This window comes from Carassius carassius, chromosome 11 (genome assembly GCF_963082965.1).
Source record: "Carassius carassius chromosome 11, fCarCar2.1, whole genome shotgun sequence".
In the NCBI taxonomy this organism is placed as follows: Eukaryota; Metazoa; Chordata; class Actinopteri; order Cypriniformes; family Cyprinidae; genus Carassius; species Carassius carassius.
This window is the reverse complement of record NC_081765.1, coordinates 28,072,924-28,095,897: the sequence shown is the minus strand read 5'-3', so window position 1 is coordinate 28,095,897 and position 22,974 is coordinate 28,072,924. Positions and strand designations below refer to the sequence as shown.

At 37.3% G+C, this 22,974-nt stretch overlaps 1 protein-coding gene across 1 annotated transcript in view; it reads right to left on the bottom strand.

Moving 5' to 3' along the window:
• The window catches only part of LOC132153142 (PTB domain-containing engulfment adapter protein 1-like), a 212,261-nt gene that overhangs the window by 96,032 nt on the left and 93,255 nt on the right, over window positions 1–22,974 (bottom strand). The window lies entirely within an intron of this gene.

Below are 22,974 nucleotides of genomic sequence, written 5' to 3'. Positions count from 1 at the left end.
TTCTTAGAGTATATTAGAGCTCTTTGGTTTACAGAGTCTATATTTCAAGGCATCAATTTGAATGATATTCATAGTCGAAGGATTACAGCAACCTTTTTCATCTTGTGTTTTGCCTTTAACAGTCTTTTTTATCAAGGCCTTGTGTACTGTTTATGTGCCATGCTTGAACCTTGCAAAAACTTTAAGACTTCCATTTAACATGTCAAATGAGCCACTTTGCAATCAAGTATGAATTTGGCACAAAAAGCTCTTACCCTTGCCAAAACCCTTTGACCAAAATGTCTAGTCCAGCTTTAAACTGCCAGCAAGCTGTGGAGTCTGCCAAGTTTCATAATCACACCTTTCAGTCACTGAAACACAGACGAGAGCAGAGGACCGTTTTATTTGTTTTTAAAAATATATATATAGGATGTTGTGGATTCTTTGATTTCAGGGAGGGTACAGTGAATTGCCTGTACATCCCTGGACTGAGTTTTCATTGGCGCATAGGCCTATTATGTCATACTTAAACTAGGTTCTATCTCACTAGATAAATTCATTATCTAGTACAAAGTGTTCATTTGATTTAAAACTCTTTAGTGATTACTGTATGCTGTTGAAATAGTATATATTTATTTGAAAAGACACATGCCAGGAAGAAGAACAACCCTGCAATTACATCTCTCATTATCTGCAGTGTAATCAGAGCCTCTGTATGCAGACAATATATGCCAGACCTCAGTACAAAAGGTCAACAGAAACATGTCATGACCAAAGAAATTAAATGTGCACTCAGTAATTATTTACTAAATGTTTTACACATGATTTTTTTACATTTTAAAATATTTTTAAAAACTTGTTGACTCAAACAAGGTGAAGTCTCCAGTCATACCAGTAGCCAAATAAAAGGTTTATTTTAAATGAAAAGCGGTCACCTCAAAGGGCCAGACATGTTGCGATCACATGATCAGAATATGGGTTTCTGCAGGTGTTATTAGAAGTCTTAATTCACCCTTTCACAAATTAAGGCCCAAAAAGGTCTTAAATCGGAGCAGAAAGTCTTAAATTCATAAAGTCATGGTATTAAATGTGACGTGCAAAGCAAGCAAACAATAAATAAACTTGTGTTTTTCTGTTTTTTTGTCCAAAATAATATCTAAAAAAAATTAAATATCTAAAAATGCTTAAATCAAAATACATCTACTTGAAATGCAAAATGAAGATAATACATTTTATTTTCTGAGAACGTAAAAAGAATTAAGTGAGTTTATGCTAAAAAAAAAACTGAACAAATATCTGTCAATGGGGTATGAAAATAAGCAATCAAAAGGTACAGTAAAAGTTATTTCCATATTCTAAAGATTGGACAGAGAAGTATTTAAGCTTTACTTTTTTTGTAAAATGAATTGAAAAGTAAACTTTAAAGTGTTGCTAATATAAGACACTTACATTTAGAAACTGTATTGAAATATTGTGTTCCATTCAATTTGTTCCACTGTCAAATTTTCTTTACTTAATCTTATAACAAGCCTTAAATTTTCCTTTAATAAAAAAACAGCGGAAACCCAATACTCCTAATGGAAAAACGTGAAATCACCGCAATGTGGAGACTACATTATTAGACATGCATAATAAACATTTTAATGTCTTAATGTAAATTTGAAAATGTAGAAAGTTCTATGTGCAGTTTTTGGGTTTAGTGGATAGAAAATATCATTAGCTTACAATACAAAACAACATAAATCAATGTGGAGAATCCACCATTACTGAAAAAATGTGGACTCTGATGGCATAGCACAGTTCATATTTAATGCATCTCACTGAGATTGAGTTCATATATATTCCAAGAAGTCCACACTCAACATATTGTCATGCATTAATCACACACTTAACTGTGAGTGCTTTAGCTCCAACAGTGGGTCGTATTTCTAATACTGTGGTACACCAATGAAAAGAGGAAATCTATCAGCAGTAAAAGGTTATGGCAACAAAACTGTTGGACTGGCTATCAGATGTGTATAATAGGTCCATATAGCCATAAGGCAAGGTCTGGACCATTATTTTATTCTGCATCAGATGGGAAACATCCAAACGTTAATGAGCATTTAATCAATAACCTGTTTGAGAAAGTCATTGTAATGCCATTAACCTTTTGCTATTTAAATGCTATGCCACCCTTGAGATAAAATGAACGAGAATATGCCAATATAGGTCATCTTGATGCATACTTTAGAGAAAAGCCCGAAATATCAGTACTACAGCAGACTGAAGAACACAGATGTAAAATGAATATCGGAGGCGTCTGATATAGAGTCTGCAAAGACAGAGAGTTCTGTCTGTTTCTTGTCGAATTACTAACTTTATCTCCAGTTTTTTATATTAGGCGAATGTCAACAAAAAGATAGAAAAGATGATAACAGTGACAATAATGCTGCGTTCCACGCAGGTTTTTGAGCCCATAAGCCTCGATTTCAAACCACGACTCACGACTTTATAGCGTTCCAGGCAAGTCACGCCAAACTTCCTGAGCGCAAGCAATTGTAGCTAGATTATTAATTTTATTTTATTAATTTTATTTATTAATGTTATATTGTCCTAAAATCGTTTTTTTAACGTGCACCACTTGCGTAAATATTTCATCCATAGGCAATATTATCAGTAGAGGCTGCCATTGTTGTTTCGCAGGCTATGTGACATCAGAGTTCGTAACTCTGAGTACATCTATCTAGTAAGAGTTCACAGGTGGGAAGTCACGGGTTTGACAGCTGTTCCAGTGCAGTTTCACGGGTAGAAGGTTGGAAAAACATGGGTTACGGGTTGCCTGGAACGCGGCATAAGTTGACAGGTAAAAAAAATTCTTAATCTTGTCAGAACGTTAGGGATGATGGAGAGATTCGGCCACAAATTGAATTCATTCTTCATTTATTATCCACATCCAACTTTTCACATTTTTAAGTTTGATGCAGCAGTAGCATTAGCTGTGCTAATAACTCATTGCCTTCAATGCAGTTCCCAAAGCTCACATTCATTTTTCTTTATAGGCATCACTGTTATAGCCAAAGCTTTTGACAAACTTTATCTCAGAAATGACATTTGTCTAAGTGTTTGATGGGACTGATAGTCTCATAAAGGGGAGACTGGTACGTGATGAGACTGAAAATGATAGGGAGGCCAAAGACAGATTCCAATAAAAAGCCCCTTAAAAGGAAAGAGCACTTATCAACACCTTAAAAACAAAAGGAAGACCTTAATACCTCATGTCCAACTTAAAATAAATAGATAGATTAAGCACCAAGACTAGGATTAATCCCCCTTCTGAAAGTATTCAGATAAAATACCATTTTGGTTTCAGTTCAATAGTTTAACACAATTGGGTCACTTTAATAAATAAATAAAAAAACAAATAAAACACAAATACAGAAATTTAATTAAGTTCAGCTTTCTCCTAAAAAGCTGAGGGGTACATATTTATTAACATTGACATTATAACTAAGCATAAAAGACAACTTGACTATTTTCTTCACAACTTAATCAAAGGTTGTAAAACCTGTGACAAAATGTCCTAAAAGATTAATTTTCTAAGATGGCAATCAAAAAACATCATTGAGCAGTTCTGTCACGCTGTCTGGTCTCTGTTTCCCTGAGTCTCCACTAGTGGTCTCACTTCCCCATAGGCACCTCACCGTAGGCACTACAATTCCCACAAAGCCTTGTTCCTTCTTCACAGTAATTGCACTCCTGTTAATTGCACTCAGATGTCTTCACTTGATAGTCATTACCCTGCCTATATTAACCAGTCTTTTTCTGTTTGTCTTCATGGAGTCCTTTCATTCCATCACCCAGTTTCCTCGCCTTCCGAGTTTCCTCGTCTTCCGAGTTTCCTGTACCTATCCCTATTGTTTGTTTGTTTGGATTGATTTCTGGTTTTGACCCCTGCTTGTTGGATTCTGATTTGGATTACCCATTAAATCACACTGCGTTTGGATCTCTCGTCTCCTGTGTTTCCCTGGGTTCCGATCGTAACAGAAGGACTCCATCGATGTCGAGATCCCGTTCCCCAGCCAGTATGGTGGAGCGGAGGGCGAAATATATAAAATTAACCACCCTCCGCCAAGAGGGGAATGAGGTGGGTGCTATGGCACATGTGTTCTGGACCCTGGTGGATGGTATGGGATACAATGATGCTGCCCTAAAGGACATTTTCAACACCGGTCTGGATGAACCGGTGCCTCGAAGGGAAATGGACCAGTTGGACGCTTTTAATTTCTGGGAGTTTGTGTTCTACCTACAACATCGGTCTCCGTGGAATACCCCAGCCACACCTGTCTCTCCCGGTGGGATGGCCGATTCTAGATCGGGGTCTACAAACAGGAGGACCGCCAGCCCAGCGCCACTGCACAAGGTGGTCGCCAGCCCAACACCACTGCCCAAGATGGCCGCAAGCCCAGCGCCACAGCACAAGGTGGCTGCTGAACTACCAGAGCCTCTCCACATCTCTGTTGAACTACCAAGGTCTCTCCACGCCCCTGCTGAACTACCAAGGTCTCTCCACGCCTCTGCTGAACTACCAGAGTCTCTCCACGTCTCTCCTGAACTACCAGAGCTTCCCCACGTCTCTGCAGAACTACTAGAGCCTCTCCACGTCTCTGCTGAACTACTAGAGCCTCTCCACGTTTCGGCTGAACTACCAGAGCCTCTCCTCGTCTCTGCGGAACTTCCAGAGCTTCGTCACATCTCTGAGCTCTCTGAGCGCTCAACTGATCCTGTCGTGGCCACGGAGGCCACCCTTAACTTGTTCATGTTCTCTGTTTCAGACTTGCCTAACCAGACTTGTTCTCCTGTGTCATCGATCCCACTGTGGGATTCTTCTCTCTGTTTCCATCTATGGACCTGGCCCTCCGTCCCTCCCCATGATCCTCCGCCGGTCCACTTCCCTCCTGGGCTCCTTGTTTTTGTTTTTCTCTCTGGTTCCCTCTATGGACCTGGCCCTCCGTCCCTCCCCCCGATCCTCCATTGGTCCACCTCCCTCCTGGGCTCCTTGTTTTTGTTTTTCTCTCTGTTTCCCTCTATGGACCTGGCCCTCCGTCCCTCCCCCTGATCCTCCGCCGGTCCACCTCCCTCCTGGGCTCCTTGTTTTTGTTTTTTTGCACTTCTTGTCTCTGTTTCCCCATTTTACCTGGCCCTCCGTCCCTCCCCCTGGTCCTCCGCTGCTCCACCTCCCTCCTGGTCTCTGTGTTCCTTGGTCTCTTCTTGTGTTCAGGTGGAGCATCTGGTAGCTGCTCCGTGGAGGAGGGGTTAATGTCAGGCTGTCTGGTCTCTGTTTCCCTGAGTCTCCACTAGTGGAATAGGAACTGAAGCGTAACAAGTTCATACAACTAAATTTTTTTTTTGTAACACAGAATAGTACATGCAAATTACCTGTGTGAAAAATAAAGGTAAAATAAGTGTTTCATGCACCTTATAAATTCAAATTATTAAATCACAAAACAACATAAGTCACTGAAATGAACACATGAATACATAGTATGTATTTGTATATATATATATATATATATATATATACATATAACATATATCCATTATGGCCTGTAAAGGTTAGAGAGTCTGACTTGTAACCTGAAGTTGTGCGGGTTTGAGTCTCAGGTCTGGCAGGAATTGTCAGCAGTGGGAGTGAATAACCAGCGCTCTCTTCCCCCCTTAATTGATACCACGACTGAGGTGAGAGCCTTGAGCAAGGGACTGAACCCCCAGCTGCTCTCTGGACACTCCAACGATATGGCTGCCCACTGCTCTGCTCTTTTAAATTATCATTATCCAATGAAAGGTTAGAGTTTTGTGATTTCTTTTTCTTTAATAAAAGATCAACATGATTAACAATACAGATTAATTTTCACAGCCGCCTTTGTTTATATTATTATTATTTATTATTATTATTTATATTATAATAATAATAATTATTATAAATAATTATTATTTTATTATATAAATAATAATAAAATAATAATTATTATTATTTATATTATTATTTGTTTATATTACCAAGGGTGCCGATATTTTTGGCCATGACTGTGTGTGTATACACTGACCTAAAGGATTATTAGGAACACCATACTTATACTGTGTTTGACCCCCTTTCGCCTTCAGAACTGCCTTAATTCTACGTGGCATTGATTCAACAAGGAGCTGAAAGCATTCTTTAGAAATGTTGGCCCATATTGATAGGTTAGCATCTTGCAGTTGATGGAGATTTCGGGGCACGTGGCTCCCGTTCCACCACATCCCAAAGATGCTCTATTGGGTTGAGATCTGGTGACTGTGGGGGTCATTTTAGTACAGTGAACTCCTTGTCATGTTCAAGAAACCAATTTGGAATGATTCGAGCTTTGTGACATGGTGCATTATCCTGCTGGAAGTAGCCATCAGAGGATGGGTACATGGTGGTCATAAAGGGATGGACATGGTCAGAAACAATGCTCAGGTAGGCCGTGGCATTTAAACGATGCCCAATTGGCACTAAGGGGCCTAAAGTGGGCCAAGAAAACATCCCCCACACCATTACACCACCACCAGCCTGCACAGTGGTAACAAGGCATGATGGATCCATGTTCTCATTCTGTTTACGCCAAATTCTGACTCTACCATCTGAATGTCTCAACAGAAATCAAGACCAATCAGACCAGGAAACATTTTTCCAGTCTTCAATTGTCCAATTTTGGTGAGCTCGTGCAAATTGTAGCCTCTTTTTCCTATTTGTAGTGGAGATGACTGGTACCCGGTGGGGTCTTCTGCTGTTGTAGCCCATCCGCCTCAAGGTTGTGCGTGTTGTGGCTTCACAAATGCTTTGCTGCATACCTCGGTTGTAACGAGTGGTTATTTCAGTCAAAGTTGCTCTTCTATCAGCTTGAATCAGTTGGCCCATTCTCCTCTAACCTCAAGCATCAACAAGGCATTTTCGCCCACAGGACTGCTGCATACTGGATGTTTTCCCCTTTTCACACCATTCTTTGTAAACCCTAGAAATGGTTGTGCGTGAAAATCCCAGTAACTGAGCAGATTGTGAAATACTGTACTCAGACCGGCCCGTCTGGCACCAACAACCATGCCATGATCAAAATTGCTTAAATCACCTTTCTTTCCCATTCTGACATTCAGTTTGGAGTTCAGGAGATTCACTTGATTCAATACTTGATCTTCATTTGATTTCATTAGATAATTGCATTAATGAGAAATTGAACAGGTTTTCCTAATAATCTTTTAGGTGAGTGTAAATATATATATATACATACACAGAAAGACATACATTATAAAAATATATTTACAGCTTTATATAAATATATATAAAGTCATGACACATGTGGTTTAATGAATATTCTGGTTTCTTGACTATTTACAATGTTTTTCGTAACTGAAAAATCAAGGGATATTTTAGTCATTATATTTTGAAAAGGACCCAATTTCAATAAAACACTGGGGGTCATTCTGATCATTCTCATTCATAATGAGAGTGAAACTGCTTCAACAAGCCAACTGCGAAATAGTCATGCTGCATCAAGATCGTCCATTTATACTGAACCAACTTAATCACATTTCTCTTGATCCTTTTACATGCTTTTATTCTAGAGTGTTTCTCAGTGGCACACTGTGCTGTTTAGTATGAGACTGCAAAAGCAGAGAGTGAGAATCTCATTACAGGGCCTGTCAGTTTCCTCAGGTGTATTGAATAATGAGGAATCTCTAGTCCGACAGCTCACAATGTCATTGCGCAGATTAATAAACTGAATTAGAAAATGATTCTTGAAGAAAAAAATCTTTAGACTGTGTCTCCTCTAATTGAGTTATAGGACACTGCATCACTCATCACATAATTCCACAACTCAGAAACAGCTAAGCAATAAAATACTCAAGTTGTTCTCTAGTGATTTTGTCTGTGGCTGAACACTATACCTGAAGCCTTGAGATACAAGTACTAGAACAAAAATAGGAAAACTGTTCTCAGTGTAGTTTCAATGCTCAAAGAAAGCAAAAACAGTCATCAGTTGTATTAGTTATTGATAGTTCCAGTTGGATTGAGACAGTCTGTTTTACGTGTCCCACTAAAATTATTATTAATATTAATTCAAATATATATAGGCAAGTAATTCAGACAATATTTTGCTATAATATTTGACATCTCAAAACAATTAGTGACAATTAATAGCCAACTGGCTGATTATAAGTGGTCTTCATCCAACTGTCAATTTCAAAATGAAATATATTTTAGTTAATATGGTTTAAATTAATGTATGTTTAGTTTATTTGCTGGCTTTAAATTGTTATACATAATGGCATTCTTGCTCTCAAACTGTTTTTTTTTTTTTTAGCTTTTGTTGATATTTCAATTAGATTTATTTATTTCTGTATTCACGTCATTAATATTAAACTAATAGTCATTTTATTTGTATAGATAAAGATACATGTATACATTTAAAAATATATTTTTGTATTTAATACTTTGAGTTATTTTAGTAATTCAGCTTAAAAATTCAATTTGACAAATTGTTGCCTTTGGCAACTACCAGAAACAAAATAAGTATTTAATATTTAAATTAATATTATATTATATAAATACATTAATAGTTAACCTGCTCTCAGATAGTTATCATTGTCATAACAGTTTACCAGTCGTTCCAAATTATAGTAATATTAGGCGACATTTAGTGTTATTTTTCTCCATTAGAACACCAAAAATAAATCATACAATTCCATATGGAAAATAATATGATGGTGAATTCATATTAATCTACTGTTTACAGCCCGACTCACTCATCTCTCACCTTACAACTTTCCAGAGTTTGACAGTTTTTTTTTTTTTTTTTGCAGATAATAAAAGCTTGAACTGAATGTTCCAGAACACTGGATTGCTTAACCACGGAATTATGGGCTTTTCTCCAACAATTGAAATAACAGATAGCAGTGTCACAGAAATGGTAAATCTGTGCAAGGGAAATCTTCTTAGTAACACTTTGTAAAAAAAAAAAAAAAAAAATACACCAATTCGAAACAATAAATTGCACTCTACAATGATTAAAAATAATAACACTGAAAATCAAAATATAGACAAACAATCTACACTGTAAGAACAAAGCTTTATTATCAATTAATCATTTTATTCAGTTCACAAAGCTGGTCCTAATCTGGTTCTAAACTAGCCTAGAAATCTAGACGCACCCTAGCGGCAGCAAAATGTATTTCGCAGCCTAGAGTACATCTTGATGTAAGTCTGGCTGGCCAGGCTAGTTCTAAACATGAGTGACTAATAATTAAAAATTTCGCACTCTTCTTTCACTAGTTTTATAATTCGCAGGAGAGTTTCTCTTCCAGGTCATAGTATTTCAGAACCACAATAGAGTTATTAAATAATGACAGAATGTTCATTTTTGAGTGATCTGTTCATTTTAATTACATTACCACTTCTCTTACTCTGTATAATGTGAACTTCATTAGACTTGCTAAACTAGTATTCCAGATTTGTGTTGGGCCTGGCAGGCATGCCTTTGTCTTTGCTTCCTCTTCCTCAAAGCAAAAGTTGAGCTCTGAGAGTTTTCTGTGATTATTCCAAGCAAAAACACTTTTGGCACTGTCTCCAGTAAGACATCTAAATGAAAGTCGACAGCACTGTCTTGTGGGCTCCAGCCTCAGCATCGCTATGCTTTTCATCCCTCCTGCCTCTTCAAAACCAACCCTGAATCAGTTATTTGCTTCATTAGACATCTTATGGGAATTTCACTTCAATGGTTATCTGAATTTAAGGAGGGAATTCCAGAGATCATCCAGTCCTCTGTGGAACACAGTTTTAGTGTTGTCTGGGTGGACACGGTTTAGGTATCAGCCTACTAAACAGAGGGAATTTAATGAAAAAATAAAATAAAAAAAAACATTATCCAGACATACTGCATTGAGGCAGAAGCATTTAGATATTAATATACTCCAGTACTGTGATGAGCACAATGAAGTGGAGTGACGTATGAGTAATAAAACATTCAGTGCATCACTGCCATACGGCCACAGTGAGCCACTTCCTCACGGAGAGACGATTGACAAAGGAAAAGTGCTCAGAAGAAGTGTTGGAATACTTATTAAAGATGGATCACACAGCCTGCTTTTCTGGGAAGAACGTTACAGCAATATTAGATCATTTATGCCAGGGTGTTCTCAAACTAAAGTAGGCCACCTCTGTGAGATTTTAAGCATTGCAAACCTGTCAGTAAATAAAATGATTATCACAACATTTTGCTTTCTTGTGGGTGATTTTGCTATTTAATAATTTGAGCACTTTTAATAATTTCATATTTACACATAGAAATAAACACATTTCACATTTAATGTGACTGTTTTGTCTTGAATCTACACAATACACTTCTCTAATACAATATTCAATGTAACTTGCAACTTAAATCTGAGATTCTAAAAGGATCATAATCAGTGTCATGGAGTCAATATTTTGTTTTAAAGTAAGAAGAAACTGGATATAAACGTGACATTTATTATATCTGGCCTGAGTTAGTGTGTTTATTTGCTCTCACCCCCCATTAGGTCCAAACTCCAGCTGTTCTTTGTGACCATGTGCTGGCATAGCTGTTTTTTTTTTACCATGATTTATTTGCTTTTTTAAATCTTTAATCCGGTAATTATGGTACTTAATGTTCATGTCTGCACAAGAATAAGAGCATTATGCATAATAAAGTTAAAATGGCACAATCATTATTAGTCTGATACTTAATTTTCTAGTCATAACCTAAAGGCTTAAGTTGGCTTTATCAGAGGGATCAAATTAATGCATAGTATCTGCAAATGAAAAATCTGAACTAGTGGTAATTTTAAAGACTAGAGTTATTGAAGAAAGATTTAACAAGCCTCTTACTCAAAATATGAAATAGCCAATGTTTTGTTGTTTAATTTAAATGAATGATGCCTCAAAGTGAATGGCTTGTTTTGGAAAGGTGTGCTGCTATTACTTTTTTACACAAGACTTCACAGACTTAAGAAGTTGCCTGAGTCATATTTATTAAAATATCAAAAGACTTGATGTGGACCTTTTTATTTGGACCAGAAGGCAACGACCTAGCAACACAGCAGTGAGCCAGAAAGCTGTAAAGAGCTGTAAAATGTGTTTTATGCACATTTTAAAAGGCAAAGACACGACAAATCATGATTGACCAATCAGAATAGAGTATTTCAAAGCACAATGTAAAAGCTGTTTCCCAGTAAATAACTTGTGTGGGCGCATAACTGAAATTGTGCTTTTACTATTAATTGACATCTCTACTGTTTTACAAAATTCCACAACACAGTAGTTTCTTTCTAGCTGGTTTGTTCTTCTCTGAAACCACTCTGAAATGACAAAAATATGCTCGCATTTTTTCTACAAAACCTTTCCAGGTTATGAGTGATTTAACTGCAGATTGCATTCTCAAATGATGCAGATGAAAATGGAATAGCATTGTTAAATGCAGTGACACCATCATGTGCTATTCCAAATGGGTAAAAGGGGTAAGACAAATGTCTATCCAAACATATTAATCAGAATACCTAACATCATTGTCTAAGTGGACCATAATTTGCTCCACCCAAAGTTTTAAGTTTTTTTTAACAGTCATTAAGTTTTAACTATATTACAGAAATTTCATCAAGGTTCATCTGTTCATTGAATTTGTTTTTGTTCTAGTGTAGCATTAAAGGAATATAAACCAACATATTTCCTAACCTGACTTTTGCTCTGCCAGTAAATTTCACAAACACTGTCTTGATTTAGAGTTACAGGCTAAAGGTTTCTGGCAACTTTCCACATTATCAGTCACATTTTCAAATGTAACTTGGACTATTTTGACTTAGAAAAAGACGTGAAATGATAGGAAGCTGACATTTCTCTAAATGTATTTAAAGATAAAATATAATACCTAAAAGGTCTAAACAATATTCTGCAATATTGTGCACAATTGACCAATTAAAGATGGTTATAAACTCATAAAGAGATATACATGAGACTCAATTCCTATGGCTTTTATTCTTGAAAGATAAATGTCTGTTTCTCCATTATTTGTGTCTTCAGAGATTTGTGTAAACCAGGGGCTTTCTTGAGGTCTCTTTAATAACAAGTTACTGTAAATTAAGTTATTTGAAAATGAATATGGAGCTAAATTGAAAATATGCATATTTGTGTTACTTACAAATGTGAATACATAAAGAGCATTTAAACAGCAAATGCAAGCTCCAGAGTCTCATGTTTACATCTGAGCAGAATGTATTTGAGATCCTACTGACTGTATATAACACAGTTGAAAAAAGACATAGCGTAAACAATATTCACTTAGAAATTACAAGTAAATTTCAAGTAAAACATTGAATTATATGTGTAATTTAGAAAAGTAAATAGAAAAACTCAAATAGTATTTACTCATAAAACATACTCCAATAATCTATATTTTATTTGCTGCTTCAAACATTAAATATTTACATTTAAGACATTACAGAAAATTCTTTGTTTTAAACTTTAATATAAAATTTTTATTATGTTTCTTTATTAAATCAAATAAATGAATAAATCAAAAAAAAAAAAAAAATGTAATGACTTTAACCGGTCAACTAGTGCTGGTTAAGTTCTGCTCATGATAAGTATCTCCTTGAATACGTCTTCAAGCAATCATCAGTGATTACAATTTTTTATGCTACAATCACTATTATGGGAGCAAGCCTTTGTTCTCAACTTCCTGTATAGGATAATTGGCAATGAATTAAACCCTACAGGCTTTTTACATAACATGAACACAAGACCCAAATTCATATTAATCAGTGAACTCTCTCTTTCAAATTTTGCTTTAAGGAAACCATAGAGCAGTGGATCCAAGGACCAAATGGAAATGCGATCCTTTGCTTTGGGCAAACCATTGCTCAAGTTGATCTGAAACAATTTGTATTCCATAAGATGGATAAGTGGGTAACTTGATCTGACACTCTATCCTCTATCTATCCATCTCAGTGTACCGAGATATTGTTGAGACTGATTGCATGATGGCATCCTAAAACGGTTAGTTGCACTATTTTGGATTAAGAAAGACAAAACTTCAGAGATAGTCAGTTCTCACATTATTTTCTCTGTCTCTCTTTTCAGAGATCCAGTATGTCCCTAGCAGGTACCCAACTCCTCTCCTCCGGACCGTAACCTTCCCAGTCCACCAGGTACTGGAATCCTCGCCCGTCTTGAGTCCAGAATACGATTAACCGAATATGTCGGTTCCCCATCTACGAGACGTGGCGGCGATATGTGCATAAAACACGGGTTTAATTTTGGACACATGAAAGGCGGGATGTATCCTCCTGTACGCTGGAGGTAGTTTTAGGCGGACTGTCACCGGACTAATGATCTTGGTGATAGTAAACGGGCCAATAAATTTGGGAGCTAATTTGTTAGATACGGATCGCAGAGGAATGTTATTGGTAGAAAGCCACACTTTTTGACCCAAGACGTAAATGGGAGGCTTTGACCGGTAGCGATCTGCCTTGGCCTTAGTGCGCTCCCTCACCCGGAGCAGAGTCTAGCGGGCTTACAAAATTCTTTCCAAAATTTGGATATAAATTGAAATCCCCTGTCAGAAACCATGTCTACCGGGAGGCCATGAAGCCGAAAGACGTGATCTAGGACAGTGACCGCTGTCTCCTTGGCTGTCGGTAATTTGGGCAAGGGAATGAAATGTGCTGCCTTCGAGAACCGGTCCACTATGGTCAAAACGACTGTCATGCCATTAGAGGGCGGGAGGGCGGTAACCAAATCTAGTGCATAAAGAGTAGAGTAAGAGTAAAGTCAAATCAAATAACTCAGATAGAGTAAAATCAAAACGACCGAAAAAAAGTGCCCACCGAGCCTTCCTGGAATTGAGTCTTTTGGCAGTTCTAATGTACTCTAAATTTTTATGATCGGTCCAAACAATGAAAGGTACCCCTGAGCCTTCCAACCAGTGACGCCACTCCTCTAAAGCTAATTTGACAGCCAACCATTCTCTGTTACCAATGTCATAATTGCGTTCAGCAGGAGATAAACGATGGGAGAAAAATGCGCATGGATGTACCTTATCGTCCGAGGTAGCACGTTGGGACAGCACTGCTCCTACCCCCACCTCTGATGCGTCGACCTCCACCACGAACTGCCGTGTGGGGTCAGGGGCCACAAGGATGGGAGCCAAAACAAAGCGGCTCTTGAGGTTAGTGAACGCAGTCTCGGCTGCGTCCGACCACCTGAACGGAGTACTGGGGGAGGTCAAGGCCATCAGAGGTGAGGCTAGTTGGCTGAAATTGCGAATGAAATGCCGATAGAAATTGGCGAACCCCAGAAACCACTGTAGGGCCTTACTGGAATCTGGAGATGGCCAATCTATTACAGCCTTAACCTTGTCAGGGTACATACGTATTCCCTCGGATGAGACGATTTACGCATTTCTCCGCCTTGACAAAAAGCCCATTCTCAAGTAACCTCTGGAGCACTCGTCTGACGTGTTGAACGTGTTCCTTGAGAGATGAAGAAAAAATCAGTATGTCATCCAGGTAAACATATATAAACTGATCTACCATATCTCTCAACATGTCATTAACGAGTGCTTGGAAAACCCATGGCGAGTTGGAGAGCCCGAACGGCATCACCAAGTATTCAAAGTTCCCTCTAGGGGTATTAAAGGCGGTTTTCCATTCATCCCCCTTCCTGATGCGGACCAAATGATAAGCATTATGTAAATCCAATTTTGTGAATACGGATGCTCCCTGTAACCTCTCAAAAGCTGAAGACATTAGTGGCAAAGGATAGGTGTTCTTTATCGTAATGTTGTTCAGCTCTCGGTAGTCAATACAAAGTCGCAGAGAACCATCCTTCTTACCCACAAAAAAGAATCCCGCCCCCGCTGGAGAAGAGGAAGGGCGGATGAACCTCGATGCCAAGGAATCAGTAAATGTATTTCTCCATGGCCTCCCTCTCCAGAATAGAAAGAGAGTATAGTTTGCCTTTAGGAGGAGACTTTCCTGGCACTAAGTCTATCGCACAGTCGTAGGGACGATGCGGAGGAAGAGAAGCAGCACAGGACTTACTGAACACCTCCTTCAGGTTCAGGTACTTTGCGGGCACGTTTGATAACACCATGTTCTCTTTCTGAAAGACAGAAACAGGCACAACAGGACAAGCAGAAACCAGATAAGACTCATGACAACTTTCACTCCACAATGTGACAGTGTTGGAACCCCAATCCACTCGTGGATTATGTTTGATTAACCAGGGGTGACCTAAAACAATGGAAGCTACGGGGGAGTCCATGAGGAAAAAGGATATGGTTTCACAGTGGTTGCCTGATGTGAGCAGAGTGATGGGTTCAGTATAGTGGGTGACGTGTGGCAGTTCCTGGCCGTTCAGTGCGGTGACATGGATGGGATGAGACACAGGCAGGACAGGAATGTTGAGGTGATGTGCAAGGAGTGAGTCAATGAAATTACCTTCGACTCCAGAGTCCAGAAGGGCGTGACAGTCGTGAGTGTGATTCTCCCACCGCAGTTTCACCGGAAGGAGAGTCGATGATGTAGTTGAGGACTTCCCAGCGGAGATCCCACCCGATAATAGCCTCATCTTTACTATCAGGCTGGCTCTTTTACTGGGCAGGAATAGATAGAATGTCCTGAGCCTCCGCAGTATAGACACAATCCTTGGGACCTCCGCCGCTCTCTCTCCCTCTGGGACAGCCGAGCTCCACCCACCTGCATGGGTTCGTGGTCATTGACGGGACCGACCGCATTCTCTCGACTCGAGCGGCCCCTTTCCGGAGAGATGGGATGGCGTGTAGGACTGGCCTGTCTACCCAGGCGGTTAATCCGAGCATCAACTCGAAGAGCCAGGTCGATTAATCCGTTGAGTGTAGGGGGCAGCTCGAGGAGGTAGATCTCCTTCTGAACACGGTCGGCCAGCCCATGCAGGAATCGATCCCACTGGATCGGCTCACCGGAATAATTCTCTGGCGCCGGAAGTCGCAGCTCTGGCCGGAAGTGATCCTGGAAGGTCTCCCGGGGGACGGGCGGCGCAGGTGGTGGATGGGCGCAGTGGGAGAGGTGAGCTGATGGATCTACTGGGTGAGCTCGGACACCTGTATCACCAGCGATTGGAAAGCGCGTCCGGTGTTTGCGATGCTCTCCTGCTGCTGATCCATTCGATTTACACTGTGATGGATGAAGTCAGACAAGGAAGTGGTGCTCGCTGCTTCCATGGTGGTGAGAGCATTATGTGACGACTGGGTGAAGGAGAAGCTGGAAGCAAGTGCGAGTATAAACAAAGTTTTAATGAGAGTAGGTATACAAACAAACTGCAACACAAACAACGCTGGGAAGGAGATACTGTCTGAGATGGTGGAGGGAAGTGATGAGTCCAGATGGCGGTGGTGAGTTGGCAGCAGGAGAGGGTGGCACAGGAACTGCGGGGAAGCGAGCAGAAGGTAAGTCATGATGCTTGTGGTGGTTACGAAGAGTGGACGAGGTTCCGGGGGAAGACACGGACATCCAAAACGCAGAACACAACAGAAAGCAAAGCACGGTTAACAACATGAAACAACGCTCTCACAAACACAAGACGAGAGACAAGCCATTATATAGAGAGGGTAATGAGTGACAGCTGCTGCTGATGAAAAATTAAAGGAGACGCCCAAAAACTAATCAGTGCAGACGCGTAACACACAGACTTCACCCACAAAGTGCAAAACCCAGAGATCACGGTTTACCAACCGTGACAACCAGTCACTTTACAGTTTTTACCAAACTAAAAACATTCCAGCCTCTGTATTTATTTATTTATTTATAAATGTCAATGCATTGGATAATGAGATGTAACCTAAGTTGCCCACAGGTATACTGCGACATTAAATGACTGCAGAAGCTTATTATAACCAGCACAAACAATATAATGACCTTCAGAACTTGAGAGGTGATTCTCTCATTCAAAATCAAATAGCAACATTGTAATAATCACAAACTTCCACTATTAAATGAATATTAGAATTGACTTGTGTGCTAAATTAGCAACTTTTCTATATCTTGACATTCTATATATATTGGTTTGCGGGTTGGGAAATTATAATAATAATAATAATAATAAATATATGTCTTTCAAGTGTATCATCTCTTCCTTTGACTGTATTTCTAAGTAAAAAGGGAAAAAAATAATATGAGTGGAGAGAGTATGTTGTAACACTGAAGGGATTTAAGGATTTGGGAGATTGAGAGGCTGTCTTGACTCTTGACCTAACTTTTATATGAATATTATGATATGAAAGGAAGTAGTGTGCAATGGAAATGGAAAATTACATGTGAGTCATTTAAAGACATGTTTTAATGGGGCAATTTCAGACTGTTAGCCAAAAAGTTTGATTTTTATAAGAGGCTTGAGCATGGATATGTGGTCATAGCAGACAAGGGGTTCACTGTTGGGAAACTATTTTAAATAGGATGTCTACAAGTTTCACTTAACTCTATACTGTTCTAATTATTGTGGTTGCAGACTAATTGTATGTGGCCTTGCAGGTTGGAATTCAAGGTAATCACCACCATAAATGCATGATGGACTGTGATTCTCCATCTGTTTCCAGGCAACATCGACCAGCACAGCACATGGGAATGAGAGAACGTCTGCACCAATCATACTTTTGACCCTGTCTTCACGGTAAACAACATTCTGTGGGACCCATCTGAGATGAACGAGGACATTATCTAGATTACATGCACTGTCCGTCCATCCATCCATCCATCCATCCATCCATCCATCCATCCATCCATCCATCCATCTATCTATGTTGTGTTGTTCTATAAAATCCTGAACATTTATTGCTGATGTAATGAGAGGTTCCGGAGACCATAAAGCGATGAGAAATTATGAGAACTGAGATAGCCAATCTGGTGCATGGAATATTTTGATACATATTTTTCCGAGAGTGATGAAAAATAGTGATGAAAAGATAGTGGTTTCCTGGGAAACAAGACCAAATTATTTTTTTTGTGTTTAGAATACACAGTAAAAATGGATATGCACAATTATAACACTAAGGGGTTATTTATGATTTTTCTGACCAGTAGAAATAACTTTTGTTGATGTATCCAAGGGTAACCTGGCAAAGAATATTAATGCATTTTGCCTTTTTAGTTATTTATAGAAAGTATTTACAGTTGAGGAATTAGAAGGTGAAACAGAAATAAACTTAAGGTCACAAATCAAAACATGTAAAGATCAGACACAGTATAAACATATAGTTTACCTAAAACACACACACACACACAATAAAAATATGTAGGGCAGAAACAATAAACAGGACAAACACTGAAGCAAAAATAACCAAAACACTTTAGGTTTATTGTGTGTGTGTGTGTGTGTGTGTGTGCTCTTGTTTTTGTGACATATCAGATCACAACTCTGTATAATGACATGGGTATGACGCATGTATTACAAGGAGAGGGTGACTTATGAGGACATAACCCATGTCCCCATTTTTCAAAACGCTTATAAATCATACAGAATGAGTTTTTTTTTTTTTTTTGAGAAAGTAAAAATGCACAAAGTTTCCTGTGAGGGTTAGGTTTAGGTGTAGGGTTGGTGTAGGGCCATAGAAGAATATTATTATTATCCTTTATTTCAGACTCTTAGGTCCATATCCACAGAAGTAACAAAATACAAGACAATACAAACATAAATGTATATGCCAAAATACTATTTAAAAATATACAAACATTCATTCCAGTGCATCCAATACCAAGATGAGTACTTAGTATCACTTAATGTAGGATCACTTAGAACCATTATAATTGAATTTCTTGAATTACTCAATCGACATATAAAATTATAGACATATTTACTTAACAGCATGAAGAGTAGGAATATTATTATATACAAACATCTGACTTGCACTCATCCACCCTGGGAGCTTAAGCAAAATTCTCAGTGCATCGTTAAATTCCACCTGAAGCTTTTTCATTTTAGCTTTATCATAATTACAAGTGCGCTGTATACAATGAAGTACAATAAGCTCAAAAAAGAGCTATTTTAATCTCATCTGTACACATAAACCAACATATTTGCTTGTCCATACAACTTACAACATTGGCGCTGCACATCATTGTCATCATTCAAATTATCTTTGATAATGTGACCCAGATATTTTACTTGATTACCTAGATAAAAAGATGCTGAAGGTGCTCTTTTGTTTTGACAATCTTAACCACACTCTTTTTGCTATTCAATGTTTATATCAAACTGCACACCATATCTTGAACATATACGAAGCAACTGTTGCAATCCTGCACTATTAGGGGACAGAATAACTAAATGATCAGTCAAGTCAAGTCAAGTCTGCTTTATTGTCAATTCTTCCACATGTACAGTACATACATACAGAGAATCGAAATTGCGTTACTCTCAAACCCCCGGTTCATACAGATAACATTAACAGTAGAGCCTAAAAATCTAGATCAAATATAAAATGTAGATACAACTATACAATAAAGTAATGTAAAAAAGACATATAATAAAATTAAAAAAATAAAGTTAAAGCAGCGCAAGGCACATGGCAGATAGAGTGCAAATCAGTGAAGTTAACAAACAGTGCAGATAAAAGATTTATTAGTGCAAAAAAGAAGAAGAAGCCCTGATGGCAGCAGACTGAAGAAGCTGTGTGACGGGTGAATGGGATCACCTGCGATGCAGAGGGCTTTGCGAGTGAAACGGGTTCCGTAAATGATAAGCTTACATCAGATGATTTATAAGACGATCCACTATTACACATCAAGTTGTTCAGTCATTTAACTTTAAAGAAATATCATCCATACAAGTTATAAAGAAGAGGAGACGGTATTGTACCTTGACGAACTGATACACTCCCACCCCATCTTATTCTCACTGACTGATGAACATAAAAGTAATGTAAAATCCTTATCAAGTAAAGGGGAACACTTTTTGTAATTTTATAAACAGGTTAGTATGATTCATTCAGTCAAATGCCTTAGAAGCATATAAAAGCACAGAAATATTGTAGAATTTTTCTTATTATATTTACTAACCACTTCCTTCAATGCATATATACACAGATCAGTGCCATGATTACTTTTAAAACCAAATTGATCATCTGTAGTTATCAATTACTTTTTGAGCCTATCCATAAGGATACGCTCAAATACTTCTTAAACTCTTCTCAGTTGCTAATTAATTTTGCCAAAGCTCATTCGCTGTAAGGTTTACCCAATCTAATTTTACACTAGGCTCATAATTCTCATAATTGCTCAGTTCTGGTAGATTTTCAACATTTAATGTCATTAAAACAGGAATATGATCTGATAACACCAAGTCATACAATATCTCAAATCTAAATTATCATGTGCATCAGCTTAATGTAAAGCTGTTAAGCTTAATGTAAAAAGTTAATGTAAAGATTTGTTACCATGCCTTTAAAGTTTTTTAGTTGTACCCCTGTGGATTTAAGTGTCTTAAATTTATTAATACCTCCAGTTAATCATTATTTGCCAAAAGATACAGGCATCTATTCAAATGGGCAATCAAAAGCAGTCACTTAAGAATACAAATCTAGTTCCAGTTAACTGAATGTCATGACCCAATCAGGGTTTTAACATAGAAAATCAGAAATACTAAATAAATGTATATTTAAAAAAAGAAAGAAAAGAACAAGTTGATGTTTTTGAAAACTTTATATAATTCATAAATCAGTCTGAATTTGATTGTTTAAAACATTCAGAGTGATTTTGCTAATGAAGAATGGTTTGTTAAAAACACTGAATAACTCTTATGAATGGGTTCCTTTTAGTGAATCAAAACTTACAGCGCGACCAGCGTAGATCGATTACCAAATGATTTACTCTTCTGAATCGGTTCTTTTTAAATGAATCAAAACATAAACCAAAACCAGCGTAGCTCAATTCCAGAATTAATCACTCTTACGAACCAGATATTTTTTTATTAAAAAAAAACTACACTGCAATTTATATTTGTTCAAGTCCGTCTCGAAATGAATAAAGAATGAACGGATCTTGACACTTTATAAATATATTAGGTTAGCCACTGACTGATATAAGATAAGCTGGAGATACACTTCGGTAACACTTTAGCATACTGTTTCTTACTTACTGCATAACTAATAAGGAATTATTGAAGAACTAACAGGTGATTATTCATTAACACTTAACTCACTACTGTTAACTACTAAGGAAGATGTGTTAATTAATCAGTATGTAATATAACTTTATGATTGTGTTAAGTAACAGTTAGCTAATCAATAACTAATGTATTCTGTGATATCTCCTGAAGAACTACTATTAATTATCTACTAGTTAAGGTTCAAGAAAAATAACTATGAAATAACTACTACTGAACAGTTATATGCAAAAAATCACTATAATAATCAGGCTGTGTCCCACAAGTACTTGAGTAAAAGTACAGATACCCCAATAAAATATTACTCCGGTAAAATTATAAGTAGGCCTATTCATTTTCAAAATTACTTGAGTAAAAGGACAAGTACAAAGTACTACTACAGTAGCAACTTTGTTACAGCCCACTTATTAGCCTATAATGGAAATGACATATGCATTTTGTTTGCTTCTAAATATTTAACTTTTGATTATGAAATCATTGTTAAATTAGTTCAAATGTGGGCAGTATGCATGTTAAAATGGAATAAAATATGAATTATCTGATAATTATTTATTAATTACTAAAGGATTCACTATAAGTTCACTTTAGAATAGGCCTAATGTTTCAGGTTTGAAATACGTCCTGCAGAATTATTTGATAATTAATTATTAATTACTAATGGGTTCCCTATGTTTTCACTTTAGATTACCGTTTCAGATTCTAAGTAATATTGAGGAATTATCTAATAATTCTTTATTAATTACTAATGGGTTCCCAATAGTTTCACTTTAGAATAGGCCTAATGTTTCAGGTTCAAAATAAGTCCTGCATAATTATTTGATAATTCGTTATTAATTACTAATTGGTTACCTGTATTTTCACTTTTCCTCAGGCTTTGCCTTACATACAGAAATTGAATTAATGGTAATGTGGTATATGCTGATGAGGCACACATACAGTACTGTATATAAAAATTTAAAAACTAAGGTAATTATCGCAAGGCACTGGAGTCGTGGTGGGGTTCCTACTGGAAGCTGATTTCTTACAAAACACACTCACAAAACAATTCACTACACAGGCAAAACCTCTATAAAATGTATTGCATTTATTAATAATTCATTTTCATACTACTACTACTACTGCTAATAACATTTATATGAAAGGGTCACAATTGAATGTAATTGTGTAAAACTGTTCATTAGTAGTTACTTGTGGGACACAGCCTGATTATTATAGTGATTATTTGCGCATAACTGTTCAGTAGTAGTTATTTCATAGTTTTTTTTATTCTTGAACCCTAACTAGTAGATAATTAATAGTAGTTCTTCAGGAGGTATGACAGAATATATTAGTTACTGATTAGCTAACTGTTACTTAACACAATCATAAAGTTATATTACATACTGATTAATTAACATATCTTCCTTAGTAGTTAACAGTAGTGAGTTAAGTGAATAATCACCTGTTAGTTCTTCAATAATTCCTTATTAGTTATGCAGTAAGTAAGAAACAGTACCCTAAAATGTTACCTGCACCTTTCTTGCTGTAATCAATGTAATTTTATTTTAAAAGCATAAGTATGTGAATAAAGGAATTATTACCACTTGTTCAGTGTGTGTGTGTGTGTGTGTCTATATATATATATATATATATATATATATATATATATATATATATATTAGAAATTACATTTCTATTTATGTATTTATTAACTAAAGGAATCGTGAATGGAACCGGAATATTTTTAGGGAATCAGTTTAAGAATCACGAAGTAGCCTACTTTACACTTGATCCGAACGAACGATCATCACCCG